This window comes from Dasypus novemcinctus, chromosome 3 (assembly GCF_030445035.2).
Source record: "Dasypus novemcinctus isolate mDasNov1 chromosome 3, mDasNov1.1.hap2, whole genome shotgun sequence".
In the NCBI taxonomy this organism is placed as follows: domain Eukaryota; kingdom Metazoa; phylum Chordata; class Mammalia; order Cingulata; family Dasypodidae; genus Dasypus; species Dasypus novemcinctus.
This window is the reverse complement of record NC_080675.1, coordinates 143,442,476-143,458,654: the sequence shown is the minus strand read 5'-3', so window position 1 is coordinate 143,458,654 and position 16,179 is coordinate 143,442,476. Positions and strand designations below refer to the sequence as shown.

The 16,179-nt window shown below is 41.7% G+C and overlaps 1 pseudogene; it reads right to left on the bottom strand.

Moving 5' to 3' along the window:
* Positions 1-8,885: 8,885 nt before the first annotated feature.
* LOC101423522 (citrate synthase, mitochondrial-like) lies at positions 8,886-9,666 on the bottom strand (annotated as a pseudogene).
* Between the last annotated feature and the right edge of the window lie 6,513 nt (positions 9,667-16,179).

The following is a 16,179-nucleotide window of genomic DNA, read 5'->3' as shown; positions in this document are numbered from 1 at the left end:
TACTTAAACAGTAGGAATTTATTGCTCATAGTTTTGGAGGGTACAAATCCAATATCAGATGGTCGGCAAGATCGTGCTTTCTCTGAAGTCTGTAGCTTTCGGGTGGTGGCTTGCCTGCAATCCGTATCTCAATCTCTGCCTCTGTCATACGGCCATCTCTTTCCCCGTTTGTCTCCTCCTGACTGTGTCCACATTTCCTTTACTTATAAGAACTCCAGTCATTTTGGATTCAGTTTGATTCAGTTTGGTCTCACCTTAGCAAATAACATTTCCAAATATCCTCTTTACAAATGGGTTCACGTCCATGGGAGCAAAGGTTAGGACTAGACCTGCTTTTTAACTCAGCTTTATGACTCTGCCGTTCAGTCTCTGGTTGATGGACAGGCAGGTTATTTCCCTGTTTTTTTCTAGTAGAAACACTGCTCCAGCAAGCAATCTTGTGCATGCTTCCTGGAGCACATCTGTAATAGTCGTTGGTAGGTTATACAATGAGGGATGGGCCTAGAATGATGGTTCTCAAGTGTAATTCAGAGTCACCTGGCAGGCTGACAAGGAATGCAAAGGCTCATGGAATTGGCATAGGGTCTGGGCCTCTGGTTTTTTATTTGTTTGTTTGTTTTGTTTGTTCAACTAAGTTTCATGGGTGATTCTGAATCACAACAAAGTATGAGAACCACTGGCCTAGACTTTGGAAATATTGGACTTTACATGCAAATGACTATTTGCCAAATGGTTGTACCAATTTATACCCCCAGCAGTGTATGAGAATTGCCATTGAATCATATCCTTTACCACATTTCATATTCTTTACTTGCCAATCTAGTGGCTGTGAAATGCTATTTTATTGAGGTCTTGATTTCTATTCCCCTGTTACTAATGAAGCTTCATATTCTTTCATATGTTTATTAACTGCTTCTTTTCTGTGGTATGTTAATTTCTTATAGCATCTCGCTTTTCAATTAAAGTGTTTCTTCTTATTGATTTGTAGGGACTCTTCATATTTGTTAATTTGTTAATTCTTTCATTCAATCAATATTGTATTTATTGATAGATTACTTTGTGCCAAGCACATAGTAAATGAAAGAAAGCTGCCTTTGCAAAGCTTGCCTTCTAATAGAGAGGGACAGACAAGAAACAACATAATAAATAAGTAAACCATATCATAGCTTAGAAGGGAATATGTAGTATGGGGAAAAGTAGAATATAGTGAATGTGGTGCATAAAGAATATGACAGTGACAAGATGTAGATGTTAGCAAATATGGCAGGGTTGAGGTGGCAGTGGCTATGTAGGCAGGTTGCAATATTAAATGGGATAGACCTCATTGAGAAGTAAGATTTAGGTAAAAGTTGAAACAGGTGAGGGATTTATTCAAGTGGATAGCTGGTGGAAGAGAGTTCCAGGCAGAACGCTGTACGATGGTCCTAAGTTGGGGGTGTCTGCTGTAATCAAGAAACACTAAGGAGTCATTGAATGTCAGAGAGAAAATGTGGTCCTGATTACATAGGACCTTGTAGGATTTGGGTTTTCACTTCGAGGGAAATGGGAAACCATTAGATGTTTTTTTGTTGTTGTTGTTGTTTTTTGTTTTTGAGGTACTTAGGCTGGGGATTGAAACTGGGACCTTGTAGATGGGAAGCAGGCACTCAACCACTTGAGCTGTATCTGCTCCCCAACAAGTTTTTGAGTAGAGGAATAGCATGATCTGACTTAGACTTTAGAAGGATTATTTTAGCTGCAATTTTGAGAATAGACTGTAGTATGGCAAGGGTAGAAACGTGGAGAAGAGTCCAGAGACTATTGTAATAACCCCACAAGAGATTATAGTGGCTTAGATGGTAGAGTTAACAATGAAGGCAATTAAGTTTCTGGATATATAGAATTGTCCAGTATGTAGCCTTTTGTGCCTGGCTCATTTCACTGAATGTAATATTCTTCTTCCCATTCCCCCTCACCAGCAACAATGATCTGCTTTTTGTTATTTGTGATAGCAGCCTCCACAACAGCCCCCAATGATTCTTGCCTTCTGGTAATCACACCCTTGCGTAGACTCGTCTTTGAATCGGACTGGTGTGTGGACCAGGAGACGATAGCCATGCATTACTCTGAAGTATGGTCTTAAATAGCCGTGTGCCTTCCAACTTGATCTCTTAGATAGTTGGTGGTGGAGGAAGCAGTGGATAGCATGAGGACACTCAAGCAGCCCTATGGAGAGGTCACAGAGAGAGGAACTGAGGCCTCCTGCCAACAGCCAGCACTTCTGGGCAAATCAGTGATCCTATTAGGACTTGGGTCCTCCAGACTCTGGAGCCAAGCCTTTAGGTAACTACTGGCCCTTCTGAAATGTGATTGCTGCCTCGTGAGACACCCTAAACCAGAACAACCAACTGAGCCTCTTTTGTAATCATGACCAAATTAAAATGTGGGAGGTAACCAATAACTAGTTTTAAGCCACTAAGATTTGTTATGCTGCAATACATAACTCATATTTGCTTATATATTTGTTTTGCCTTTTCATTAATTTCAGAAGATGGAAACATACAGCATATACTCTTTTGTGCCTGGCTTTTATCACTCAGCATGCTTTTGAGATTCATCCATGTTTCTCCATAAACCAGTAGTTTGTTCTTTATTCTTTTTTTTTTTAAGATTTATTTTATTTATTTCTCTGCCCCACCCCCCAAGTTGTCTGTTCTCTGTGTCCATTTAATGCATGTTCTTTGTCCGCTTCTGTTGTTGTCAGTAGCATGGGAATCTGTGTTTCTTTTTGTTGGGTCATCTTGCTGCATCAGCTCTCCATGTGTGCGGTGCCACTCCTGGGCAGGCTGCACTTTCTTTCACGCTGGGCGGCTCTCCTTATGGGCGTACTCCTTGCGTGTGGGGCTCCCCTAAGCGGGGGACACCCCTGCGTGGCAGGGCACCCCTTGCGCGCCATCAGCACTGCGCGTGGGCCAGCTCCACATGGTTCAGGGAGGCCCAGGGTTTGAACCACAGACCTCCCATGTGATAGACGGATGCCCTATCCATTGGGCCAAGTCCTCTTCCCTGTTCTTTTTTCTTGCTGAGCACTATTCCATTTTATAGATATGCCAATATTTGTTTATTTCTTCACCTGTTGATGGACATTTGGGTTGTTTCCATTTCGGGAATATTATGAATAAAGCTGCTCTAAACATTTATAATATAAGACTTTTGTGTGGTTATATGTTTCCATTTCTCTTAAGTAAATACCCAGGACAGCAAATGTGTGTTTATAAGAAACAAACAAGCTATTTTCCAAAGTGGTTGTACCATTTTACATACCCACCTGCAATGCATGAGAATTTCAGTTGCACCACATTTTCAACAACTTAGTAATTTTCAGTCTTTTAAATTTTAATCCTTTAAATGAGTGTATCACACTCTTTAATGACTCATCATGCTAAGCATATGTTCATGTGTTTGTTTAGGAAGTACCAGGGACTTAACCAAGGCTTGTACATGGGAAGCAGGCACTCAACCACTGAGCTACATCCATTCGCAATGAGAGTTGTTGTCTTTGTATGTTTATCTGTTTTGTTTTTGTTTTTAAGAGGTACCAGGGATTGAACCGAGGCCTCATACATGGGAAGCAGGTGCTCAATCAACTACTTGAGCTACATCCACTCCCCTCATGTGGAATATTGTCACTCATATTCTATTTTGTGAAGAATCTGTTTAAATCTTCTGCTCATTTTTAAATTATTCTCTTATATTTAAATTGTAAGAGTTTTCTATATATTCTGGACATAAATCTTTTAATACATGCATTGTAAATACTCCCTCCCCCTCCCCCCCCCCATTCTTTGGCTAGCCTTTTCATTTTTCTTAATGGTATCTTTCAAAGAGCCTAAGTTTTAAATTTTAATGATGTCTAATTTATCAGATTTATCTTACGGTTTATGCCTTGGGTGTCACAAGAAAGCTTTGCCCATCCCAAGGACATAAAGATTTTTCCCTTTGGTTTCTTCTAGAAGGTTTACAGTTTTAGCTATTATCCATTCAGACTTAATTTCTGTCTATAGCATAAAGTGAAGGTTGAGGGCTATTCCTTTACATATGGATGCCCAGTTGCTCTAGCATCATTCACTGAAAGATTATGATTATCCTTTTTATCATTAATTACCTTGGCACCTCTGCTGAAAATCGGTTGGCCATTTGTATGTTAACCTATTTCTGGATTCTCTCTTAAATTCTATCACTTTATATGTCTATCTTTTTTTTTAAGATTTAGTAATTTTTATTTATTTCTCTCCCCTTCCCCACCCCCTGCCCCCAGTTGTCTGCTCTCTGTGTCCATTCGCTGTGTGTTCTTCTGTGTCCGCTTTCATATTCTTGTCAGTGGCACCTGGAATCCGTGTCTCTTTTTGTTACGTCATCTCGCTGTGTCACCTCTCCATATGTGCAGCGGTACTCCTGAGCAGGCTTCACCTTTTTTGGGCTGGGCAGCTCTCCTTATGGGGCGGACTCCTTGCACGTGGGGCTCCCCTACGTGGGGGACACCCCTGGGTGGCACGGCGCTCTTTGTGAGCATCAGCACTGCACATGGGCCAGCTCATCACACGGGTCAGGAGGCCCTGGGTTTGAACCTTGGACCTCCCATGTGGTAGGCGGGCCAAATCTGTTTCCCTATATGTCTATCTTTATGCCAGTACCAGCTGTTGAGTTTACTGTAAGTTTATAATAAAAACTGAAATCAGATAGTGGAAATCCTTGTACTTTGTTCTTTTTCAAAATCGTTTTGGCTATTCTAGTCCTTTGTATTTCCACACATATATTTTTTTAATCATCTTGTTGATTTCATCAAAGGATCCTCCTGGGATTTTGACTGGGTTTGAATTGAATCTATAATCAATATGAGGAAAATTGGTATCTTAAAAATATTGAGTCTTCCCAGTCCATGAACATGATGTATCTCTCCATTTACTTAGGCCTTTTCTTATTTTTCTTAGTAATGTTTTGTAGTTTTCAGTGTACATGTCCTATAAAGCTATCATTAAATTTATCCCTACATATTTCATGTTTTTAATGCTATTGTAAATAGTATTGATTTTTCACTTCACTTTCTATTTATTTGTTGGTTGGTATTATTTTAAAATACAATAGATTTCCATGTAGTCACCTTGTGTCCTATAACCTTGATAAACTCACTTGGTAGTCCTAGTAGCTTTTTAATAAATTCATTTGGATTTCCTTTCTATGTGTGTTATCATATCATCTGGAAATAAAGACAGCTTTACTTATTCTGTTTTAATTTGCAGCCTTTTATTTCTTTTCCTTACATTACTGCACAGAAGAGGATGTCCAGTGTAATTCTGAATAGAAGTGGTGAGAATGAATGTCTTACCTTGTTCCCAACCATTGGAAGAATGCATTCATCGTTCACCATTAAGATGTCCTTTATCAGAAGAAGAAGGTCTCCTACTATTCCTACTTTCCTGAGAGTTTTGGGTTTTTTAAAATCATGAATAAGTGTTGAATTCTGTCAAATGTTTTGTCTACATTTTTTTTTTTTTCTTTGAGGTACTGGGGGCCTGGGATTGAACCCAGGAGCTTGTATATGGGAAGCTGGTGCTCAACCACTGAGCCACATTGGTTTCTCTGAGTTGGTTTTTTTGTTTGTTTTGCTTGTTGATTTTTTTCTTTTTTTCAGGAGTCACCAGGAATCAAAACCAGGACCTCCCATGTGGGAGGCGGGCAATCAACTGCTTAAGCCACATCCACTCCCAGGGTCTACATTTTTCGAGACGATCATAAGGTTTGTCTCCTTTACATTATCAAATTAACCTTGAATTCTTGGGACAAAACCCCCTTGGTAATAATGTATTATCATTTTTATATATTGCTGCATTCAATTTGCTAAAATTTTATGAAGGACTCTTTTGCATCTATGTTCATGAGGTATATTGGTATGGAATTTTCTTTTTTATATTATCTTTGGTTTTGGTATCAGGGAAATACTGGTTTCATAAAATGTATTGAGAAATACTCTTCTCTATTTTCTGAATAAGTTTGTAGACTTGTTATTATTTCTTTCTTAAATGTTTTATAGAATTCACCGGCAAAACAAAGATTTTGGAGTGTTATGGTAAGATTTTTTATTATAAATTCAATGTTTTAAGTAAATATAGGGCTGTTCACATCTTCTATTTCTTCTAGAGTCAGACTTGGGACAGTGTATCTTTCAAGGAATTTGTCTGTTTCATCCAAGTTTTAGAAAAAATAGACATAAGTTTATAATATTCACTTATTATATTTTGGTATCTGTGGCAATGTTTCCTTTCTGATTTTCTTTTTTACTTTTTAAGGAGGTACTGGGGATTGAACCCAGGACTTTGTACATGGGAAGCAGGCACTCAAGCACTGAGCTACACCCACTCCCCCCATTTCATTGTTAATTTGAGCCTTTTTTTCTTGCTAAGTCTAGATAGTTTTATTAACTTTTAAAATCTTTTCAAAGAATCTGTTTTGCACCAGTTTAATTGTTTGTCCATTTCTTTTATTTATTTCTCTCCCCTCCCCCCCCCCAGTTGTCTGCTCTCTGTGTCCATTCGCTGTGTGTTCTTCTGTGTCCACTTGTATTCTTGTTAGCGGCACCCGGAATCTGTGTCTTTTTGTTGCATCATCTTGCTGCGTCAGCTCTCCGTGTGTGTGGTGACATTCCTGGGCAGGCTGCACTTTTTTTGCACTGGGTGGCTCTGCTTACAGGGGGCACTCCTTGTGTGTGGGGCTCCCCTCCGTGTGGGACACCCCCACATGGCATGGCACTCGTTGCGTGCATCAGCACTGCGTGTGGGCCAGCGCATCACATGGGTCAGGAGGCCCTGGGTTTGAACCTTGTGTTTGTCCATGTCTTAGGTCACTGACTCTATTCTTTATGATTTCCTACCTTTTTTTTTAAAAAAAGATTTATTTATTCCGCCCCCCCCCCCGACCCCTACCCCATTTTCTGTCCTCTGTGTCCATTCTCCGTTTGTTCTTCTGTGTCTGCTTGTATTCTCATCAGGCAGCACTGGAGATCTGTGTCTCTTTTTTGTTGTGTCATCTTGCTGTGTCAGCTCTCTGTGTGTGTTGCACCACTCCTGGGTGGGCTGCAGTTTCACACAAGGCAGCTCTCTTTGTGCAGGGGCCAATCCTTGCGTGGGGGGCACCCTTACACAGGTGCTGCCACTCCTTGTGCACAGCAGCACTGCTTGTGGGTCAGCTTACCACACAAGCCAGGAGTCCCTGGATATCGAACCCTTGGACCTCCTATATGGTAGGTGGACGCTCTATCTGTTAAGCCACATCTGCTTCCCTTTCCTTCTTACTTTGGGTGTATTTTGTTCTTTTTTTCCCCTATCTTACAGTAAAAATAGAACACTGTTTTTGTTTTTGGTCCTACTAATTCTTTTTTTTTTTAATTGTCTTTTTTAAAAAAAGATAAACAGATCACACAAAAAGAACACTGTTTTTAAACATTTCTTCTTTTCCATTGTAAGCATTTAAAACTATAAATTTCCCTCTAAGCACTGCTATGTTTGTGGTATTTTCATTTTTATTCTATTAAATAAAATTTTTCTATTTTTCCTTGTGATTTCTTCTTTAGCCCTTGACTTGATTTGAAGAAATATACTGTTTAAGTTACAAAAATTTGTATATTCTCCAAATATTTTTCTTTTTATTTATAATTTAATTCTATCATGTTTAGATAATGTGTATTTCAATCCTTATACATTTCTTTTTTAAAAATAAAAACATTTATTTTGCACTTTACATAGAACAACCTGAAGTCTGTAACATGACTTGACAGTGACCCAGGGGTTTACAGAGGTCTACAGACAGTATGTCCATCTCAACGGTGTGGCTTTGGGGATTGGGGTTCCACACAAACACAGGCAGAGTTGTGAGGGAGGAAGGGGGCAGCAGGAGTGTATTTCGGTCCTTTCTTAAGGAAAAGGCAGTAAAACATCCTGAGTCACTAAAAACCTGCACTTTGAGCTCTTGGAGAAGAGATAGGAAAAGGACTTTGATAAATAAGGGGGTATTTTCATATAGCAGGGGGTGAAGAGGGAAGCATACTATTTTTAATGCCCTCAGCCTCCGGACCAAAATATTCAATAAGGAGCATGTACAATCTCAAATCACTACCCTGTTCAAAAAAGAGGTGACAGTACCCCTGGGACCAGACCATGAAGATATAAAACACACACACACACAAAAGAGAGAGAGAGGAGAAGAAAACAATGTCAGAGGGTAGTGGCTTGTTTTTTGTGGATGTATAAAGCTTAGTTCACAGTAAGCACTTATAAAGCCAAATGAATGAGAAAGACCACCGACCAGGGGTTTATATCACATGCATTATCCCAGTCATCTTACAGTTGATGGGCAACTCCTACCAGGAAGAGGAAGGGAGCTGGTTTGGGGAAAGGGAGTCACTTTTCATCTTTTAGTCTTAATTTATATTTTAACCTCAAACTTATCAGTGCCTCAGATACAATTTAATCTTAAGTTTTTAAAGGCTCCCTGAAATAAAAGACAGATATTTACATATATATAAAAAATACATATATACACACACACATATATATATTTTAAAGTTTCCTCACTTTCTAGTAGTCAGTTTCCACTCAATCTCCAGTTTTACTCTGACTTAGAGTCCACAAACATCATCATCAGATAATCTGTGCTCATGGACTTGGGTCTCTCTAGAGCAGGGGTTCTTAACCAGGGGTGCACAGAACCCCAACGGGTCTATGGAAAGATTTCAGGGGGTCTGTGAGCTTGAATTGAAAAAAATTAACTTATTATCTTTATTTTCTCTGGCCTCTGATGTTGAGTGTCATAAAATTATCTGCTGCTACATTATGAGAAGGGGTCAGTGGTTTTCACCTGACTGGCAAAGGGGTCAAGGGAACAAAATAGGTTAAGAACCCCTGCTCTAGAGGGAATCCTAGGGCTCGGCTCCAGATGAGCTGTGCCAGTACTCCAACTGCCAGTGACATTCCAAAGAGGACTGTGTAGTAACTCCTCTGTGTTATGCAACAGTACTGGAGCGGCACTCTGCTGGGAGCATCTACACTGGGCCAGAGATCCTTGGCCTTGCTCTGCTCTAAGAGGGCATTGGGCACAATCTTGCACAACTGAGCAACCAGCTTCAACATGTGGTCATTAGGCAGGTATTTCAGAGTAAACTCTCGCTGAAGACATATCCTAGATCAGTCTTTCTTAGTAGTGCATGGCCATAGCCTGGGACAACCTGTCCTGAGCTGAGTGTGTTCGAGAGGTAGTCTCATAATTTCTCATCTGACACGTCTTTGCCAACTTCCTTCTGTAGTTGTGTCAGCCAGACAAGCATGTCTTGATTTGCCAGTCCCTGTAGGAGCCCTGCCAGCCCATTCATGGCTGCTGTGAAGGCCAGGTAGGGGTTGGAAAGGGCACTGCCCCCCAAGTGACTGGTATGAGAACTTACGTTGCTGCCCTTGTGGTCACTGTGGATGGTGAGGTACATGTACATGAGCTCAGAGAACTGAGCATTAGCATAGCCTAACGAGCTAGTGAAATTATGGGACAGTCCAGCTTAGTGTCAATGGCCCCAACCTCTACCTCTTGGTAGAGGTTCCAGTAGATCTTTGCTGCAACCCAAGGTAGCTTTGCAATCAAAAACATAGTCTTCATAAATCAACTCATAGTACTTGGGTCAGTTGACACCTACATATGCTTAGGCAAAGTTACTTTCACTGTTGAGGGCAGCGATGGCTGCACTGAACTGAGGCATGGGGTGCAGATTGGTGGGAAAGTTGTCCAGCATGGTGACCACAGGGAAGGCTGAGCTGCCCTCTTCGCCCACTCTTGAGAGCCAAGATAACTGTTCTGTTGGGATCTGTCCAGTTACCAGTAACCAAAATGAGCCATGGGGCTCCCCACCCTTAGCACTGGGAAGCAGTCTCTGGCCTTAATCAGGATCAAGAACTGATGTTTCATTTACCAATCCCTTCATGCCTCTCATGCCACCATACATCATGTCCATAGTGATTTGGCCCGCTGCAGTCTTGCCATGTTGCTGCCTGAAGGACTTAATTCTGGTCTTTTCCTTAGGTATCAGGTGAGCCAAAACGTTTCTCAAACACGCAGAGGTAGCACTAGCAAGCCTGGCAGCAAGAGCAAGACAGGATGCGTTCTTGGCTCGGGAAAAGCCGGCGGCCGCAGTGAGTAGAGCCACCACGGCGACGCGCTCGGGTTCCTCGCGGAGAGAGCGGCGGCAGGAAGCGCAGGCGGCGCTGGCGGGCGGGCAAGGCCGAGAGGCTGCGGCTGGGGGCACCCGGAGCCCAGCCCGAGGCGGCGCCCGCGGGCCCCGCGGGGCCCCGCCTACCGCCCCGCTCCCGCCTCTCTGCCTTCCCCGTTTCTTGAGATTGTTTTCAGCCTAGCGTGTGTTCTGTCTTTGTGAATGTTCCATGGACTTGAAGAGAACGTATATTCTGCCATTGTTGACTGTAGTGTTTTATAAATGTGTTTTAGATGAAGTTATTTACTAGTTTTGTTCAAGTATTTTATATACTTACTGATCTTCTCTCTACTTGTTCTATTCAGTTAGTGAGAAAAGAGTGTTGAAATCTTTGACTAAAATTGTTCAAGTGCTGTTATTAGGTACGTGCGTGTTGAGTTGTGTCTTCATGATGAACTGGCCTTTCTGTCATTATCACTTGTTATAATACCTGTCCTGATGTTTACTTTGGGTAATATTGATACAACCATTCAGATTTTTTATCTTTAGTACTTGCTTGGTATATCTTCCTTCCTCCTTTTAATTTTAACCTATCTATGCATTTATTTATTTATTTTATCCCCCCCCCCCCCCCCCCCCCACGTGCTCGCTTTCTGCTCTCTTCTGCTCTCTGTGTCTATTTGCTGTCCATTCTTCTGTGTCTGCTTGTCTTCTCTTGTCTTCTCTTTAGAAGGCACCAGGAACTGATCCTGGGACCTCTGACATGGGAGAGGGGCACTCAGTCGCTTAAGCCACCTCAGCTCCCTGGTCTGCTGCATCTCTCCCTGTCTCTCCTCTCCATCTCCCTGTTGCGTCTGGTCTGCAGACTGGTCTCTGCTGCACAGGCTGTCAGCTCTCTACAGCACAGGCTAGCTTGCCTTCACCAGTGTAACAAACTCTGCCTTTTAATTAGAAAGTTTAGGTCACTTATATTTAATCTAATTATGAATATAATTGCATTTAAAGCTACCATCTTGCTATTTGTTTTCAATTTGTTCCATCTGTTCTTTGTTCCTTTTTCCATTTTTTTCTGCCTTCTTTTGCATTAATTAAATATTTTTATGATTTTATTTTATCTCTGTTTTTGGCTTTTTAGTTATATATCTCTATTTTAGTTTTTTAAATGGTTGCTTTAGCATTTACCATAGGCATCTTTAAATTATCACAGTTTTAGCAGTTTGATATGGTTTATAAATTCCAAAAATAGATTTGGATTATGTTTGTAAACTGGTCTGTACCTGGGCATGATTAAATTATGATTAGGGCTTTGACTGGGTCACATCAGTAGGACATTGAGTCCCTGCCCCCTTAGTGAGCAGGGATTCACAGCTAAAATTACCTGGCAGAGCAGAGGAATTAGTTGGAGTTTTAATGCTGGAGCAGTGGGAAGTAAGCACACAGAGAAGCTTGGTCCTGAGGAAAGAGAGAAGACCCTGAGAAGAGAAACAAGCTGTTTGCCTAATAGTCTACAGCTGGCCTTGTGGAGAGAGGCAAAGCCTAGAGAGCCTCGTAGTCTACAGCTGACCCTGTGGAGAAAACAGCAGAGTTGAACCTGGAGAGAAATGACCCTGGGAAGAGAGGACCCAAGGAAGCCTGAACCCTGGCAGATTTCAACCGCCGTCTTGCTTCAACATGTGGCAAAAGACTTCGGTGAGGGGAAGTAACTTATGTTTTGCTGGTAACTGTAAGCTTCTACCCCAAACAAATACCTTTTATAGACACCAACAGATTTCTGCTATTTTGCATCAGCACCCTTTTGGGTGACTAATACAACGGTCTACCTCCAAATGATAGTATAAAACATCACTCAGAAAGCAGTTCCACGGTTCTTCTTCAAGAAGTTAAACACGGAACTACTATATGACTCAGCAATTTCACTTTGAGGTATATACCCAAAAGAATTGAAAGCAAGGACTCAAACAGATAGTATTTGTATACCAATGTTCATAGCAGCGTTATTCACAATAGTCAGATGATGCAAGCAACCCAAGTGTCCATCAACAGATGAATGGATAACTAACTATGGTTTATTCATACCATGGAATTAAAAATATCATGTTGAATGAAATAAGCCAAATACAAAAGGACAGCTATTGTATGAGTCCACTTCTGTGAAATAATTAGAATATGCAAATTCACAGAGACAGAAAATAGTGTACAGCTTACCAGGAGTGGGTTGGAGAAGGGGAGAGGGAATTAGTGCATAAAGGGTGCAGAGTTTCTGTTTGCAGTGAAGGAAGAGTTTCAGTAAAGGATGGTAGCCATGGAAGTACAAACATTGTGAGCACAATCAGTGCCAATGAATTTTTTGTTTGGGAGTGGATGAGATTGGAAATTTTGTTTTATTTATGTTACTACAATTTAAAATAGAGACTATCAGGGACAATTAAATGTAATACAGGATCCTGGTCTGGATCTAGTAATGAAGGAGAAAATGCCCAAAAAGACATTGGGACAATTGAGGAAAATGAAATATAGACCTAAAAGCTTTCTATCAGTGTTAAATTTCTTAAACTTCATAGCTGCACTTAAGGTGGTTACATAAATGAGTGTCCTTGTTCTCAGGAAACGTACATTGAAATGTTAAGTGTAAGAGGAACATGGTGTATGCAAACTACTCTCAAATGTTTAGAAAATAGATGATAGATATAGATAGAAAAATTGATAGAATGATATAACAAATGTGGTGAAATGCTAACAGTTGGTAAATCTTTGTATCTGGGTGGAGGTTACATTGGAGTTCTGTGTATTATTTTTGTATTAGTTTTGCAACTTCCCTGTAAGTTTGAAATTATTTCAAAATAAAAAGTAAAAAAAAAAGTATTACCCTACTTGCAAGGATACAAGCTAGCCCACCACAGTTTCATGCATGTTGGAAGAAGACTCAGGAATTAAGGTCAGAGATACATGACTTTATTACTCATGGCACAGCAGACAACATGAGCTTCAGGTTCACACTGGGTCCTCATGGCCCCAGTAGGGGCAACGCGGAGGCAGGCCAGGTGGATGCTGCGCACACAGTGGATTGGCGTCACAGTTGATAAATCCTGAGTGTAGGCAACCTCCATCTTTTATAATGGCCTGCAAGCAAACCAGCCCAGCCTTTGACCTACAAGTATCTTTATTATTTTTTCCAGAATAATATCTTTTCTCAGTCAGCTCCTCTATTTTGAACATTGTGTGTGTTCATGTCAAACACACTCGCTGGGCAAAACTGAAGATAGATCTTTGTTGGGTAAAGGGCTTATGCCCCCTCTGAAGGATTAGGGGTATAGCTAATAGAGGCCAGCTACATCAAGCAAGCACCTATCGTAGACCTGAGACTATTTCCTTCACTTCTTGGTTTTGTTATTTACTGCCCTAAGGTCTTGATCACACTATAAATGTTCTGTAGACCTCGATTTCCCTGGAAGTCAGTTGGGCAAAATAAACAATTCTTGCATTTTATCAGCACTTTTTTAGCACTCATAGTTTTTATTTTTATTTTTACTTACTGAAAGTACTCTTTTAGACTTATTTAGACATAGATTTTCTTTTATTACATATCTCTCATGCACCATGAAAAAGAAAAATAGGGAAACGGACTTTGGCCCAGTGGTTAGGGCGTCCGTCTACCACATGGGAGGTCCGCGGTTCAAACCCCGGGCCTCCTTGACCCGTGTGGAGCTGGCCCATGTGCAGTGCTGATGCGCGCAAGGAGTGCCGTGCCACGCAGGGGTGTCCCCTGCGTAGGGGAGCCCCACGCGCAAGGAGTGCACCCGTAAGAAGAACCGCCCAGTGCGAAAGAAAAAGTGCAGCCTGCCGAGGAATGGCGCCGCCCACACTGCCCGTGCCGCTGACGACAACAGAAGCGGACAAAGAAACAAGATGCAACAAAAAAGACACTGAAAACAGACAACCGGGGGAGGGGAGGGGAATTAAATAAATAAAAATAAATCTTTAAAAAAAAAAGAAAAAGAAAAATATAAGTAGGATAAATTGGGGATGGTTTATCCAAATCTCTTCCGCATTTGGAGTTTGACTCTTCCAAATCTCCATGGCTCACTGTCATCCATGTCTGTGTTTTTCTATGCAAGATTGTCTCTGTGCCATCAGGTGAATGCAGAAGCAGCTTTTCTTTAAAGGCACTCCACTATCATCTTTGGAATTTTCTTCCTTCTCACTGACACTGATTTCACAAGTGTAGGTAATGATACTACTTCCGGACTACAGACTGGTCTTCCCAATATCAGATGTTAAAATGGGGGAAATGTGGGTCTGTGATCTGGAAAAATATAAAATGTAATTTTCCTCATGCGGTTGTGATGATCAATAACTGTAATAGTTGTCATGTATAACCTGTTATTGTTTCCTAATGACTCCCTATGAAGTAGGTTATAATATCATCTGTTTTTTCAGGTTTGGAAACTAAAGGTCAGAAAGGCGAGGAAGCTTGTACAAGTAATTGCAGGAAGGATTTGTGCTGGCTGTGGCTGACCAAAGCCGTCTCCCTTTCCACCGCCCCCCGCCTCTACCTCCTCCTTTCTGACTCTTTGAAACCTCTTTCTTTGCCCTTGGAGATTAATAGATCTTTGGGGCACTCTGCTTCTGCAGGCCATACCAGCTTGGGGGACAGGGAGTATAATTATGTCATAAATAACATTAACAAAACAATCTGACTCAACCTCTCCCCACAGAATTGCAAGAATCCTAGAGCCCCTTCAGGCCCTCCAAACTAGCTCAGGGAATCTGGGGTGGGGCAGATGTCTTGTGTGTGCTCTGCAATTAGTCAGCCTTGCTCTTGCTCTTGCTCTTACTCAGTATGTTTCTCTTCCCCATTTGTCCTCTGTGGACCTAAGGTCATTGGCCAGAAGTTCCACAGAGGGGCCTTGCATCCTGTCTCCCACCAGCTGTAAATGCCCTCCATGTCTCCTGTTCCCACAACCAGGACTGGGTCCTTGCATCAAGCAAGTGGGTTGGGTCTCTCTCCTGGGAGAGGCTCTTCTGACCTTCATAGAATATGATTCTCCCTCCTTCAGTCTTTCTGTTCATGGACCTCCAGACATGTCCAGACTTACAGGATTTTACAGCGCTGACAGTTTAGGCTCACCTCTGAAACCCTTGACCCCAACACACAGGCCCTGTTTCCCCTGTATTAGTTCTCTACAGCTGCAGAAACAAATTTCCACAAACTCAGTGGCTTAAAACAACACAAATCTATTAGCTCATAGTTCTGCAGGTCAACAGTTGGTAGGATCAGCTGGTTTCTCTGCTCTGGGTTTTGCAAGACCAAAATCAAGGTGTTGGCCTGCTTGGTCTCTTACCTGGAGGCTCTGGGGGGAATCCATTTCTTCTAAGCTCATTTCGGTTGTAGGCAAAGTTCAGTTGTAGGCAGAATTCAGAATTGTAGTTGTAGGACAGGCTTCCTGTTTCCTTGGTGACTGTCAATTGGGGACCCGCCTTTGCTCCTAGAGGCTGCCCACATTCTGTCTCACAGGCTTTCCAGGTGGTCCCCCTCCAACAGTGAAGTACTTCTCAAGCCCTGATTCTTTAACCTCCTCTTCTGCATCTTTCTGCTCCCAGCTTAAATGAGTTCGCCACTTTTAAAGGTTCATGTGATTAGATGGGGCCCACATCGATCATCAGGGATAATCTTCCAACTTTAAGATCCATAACCTTAATTACATCTGCAGATTCCCTTTTGCTGTGTAACATACGGAGGTCACAGGCTGCAGGGATTAGGGCATGGATATCTTTGGGGACCCATTATGTAGTCTATCACATCCCCCAAATAACCTGAAATCTCCTGGAGAAGTGGGGGTGCTGACACGGCCCTGGAACTTAAAAATTCTGTGGTTGGGGGTACTTGGGAGTCCTGCCACCTGACAAAGGGATTAAAAAGAAGAGTTAAATTTCTTGAGAATTTAATGAAAATAATA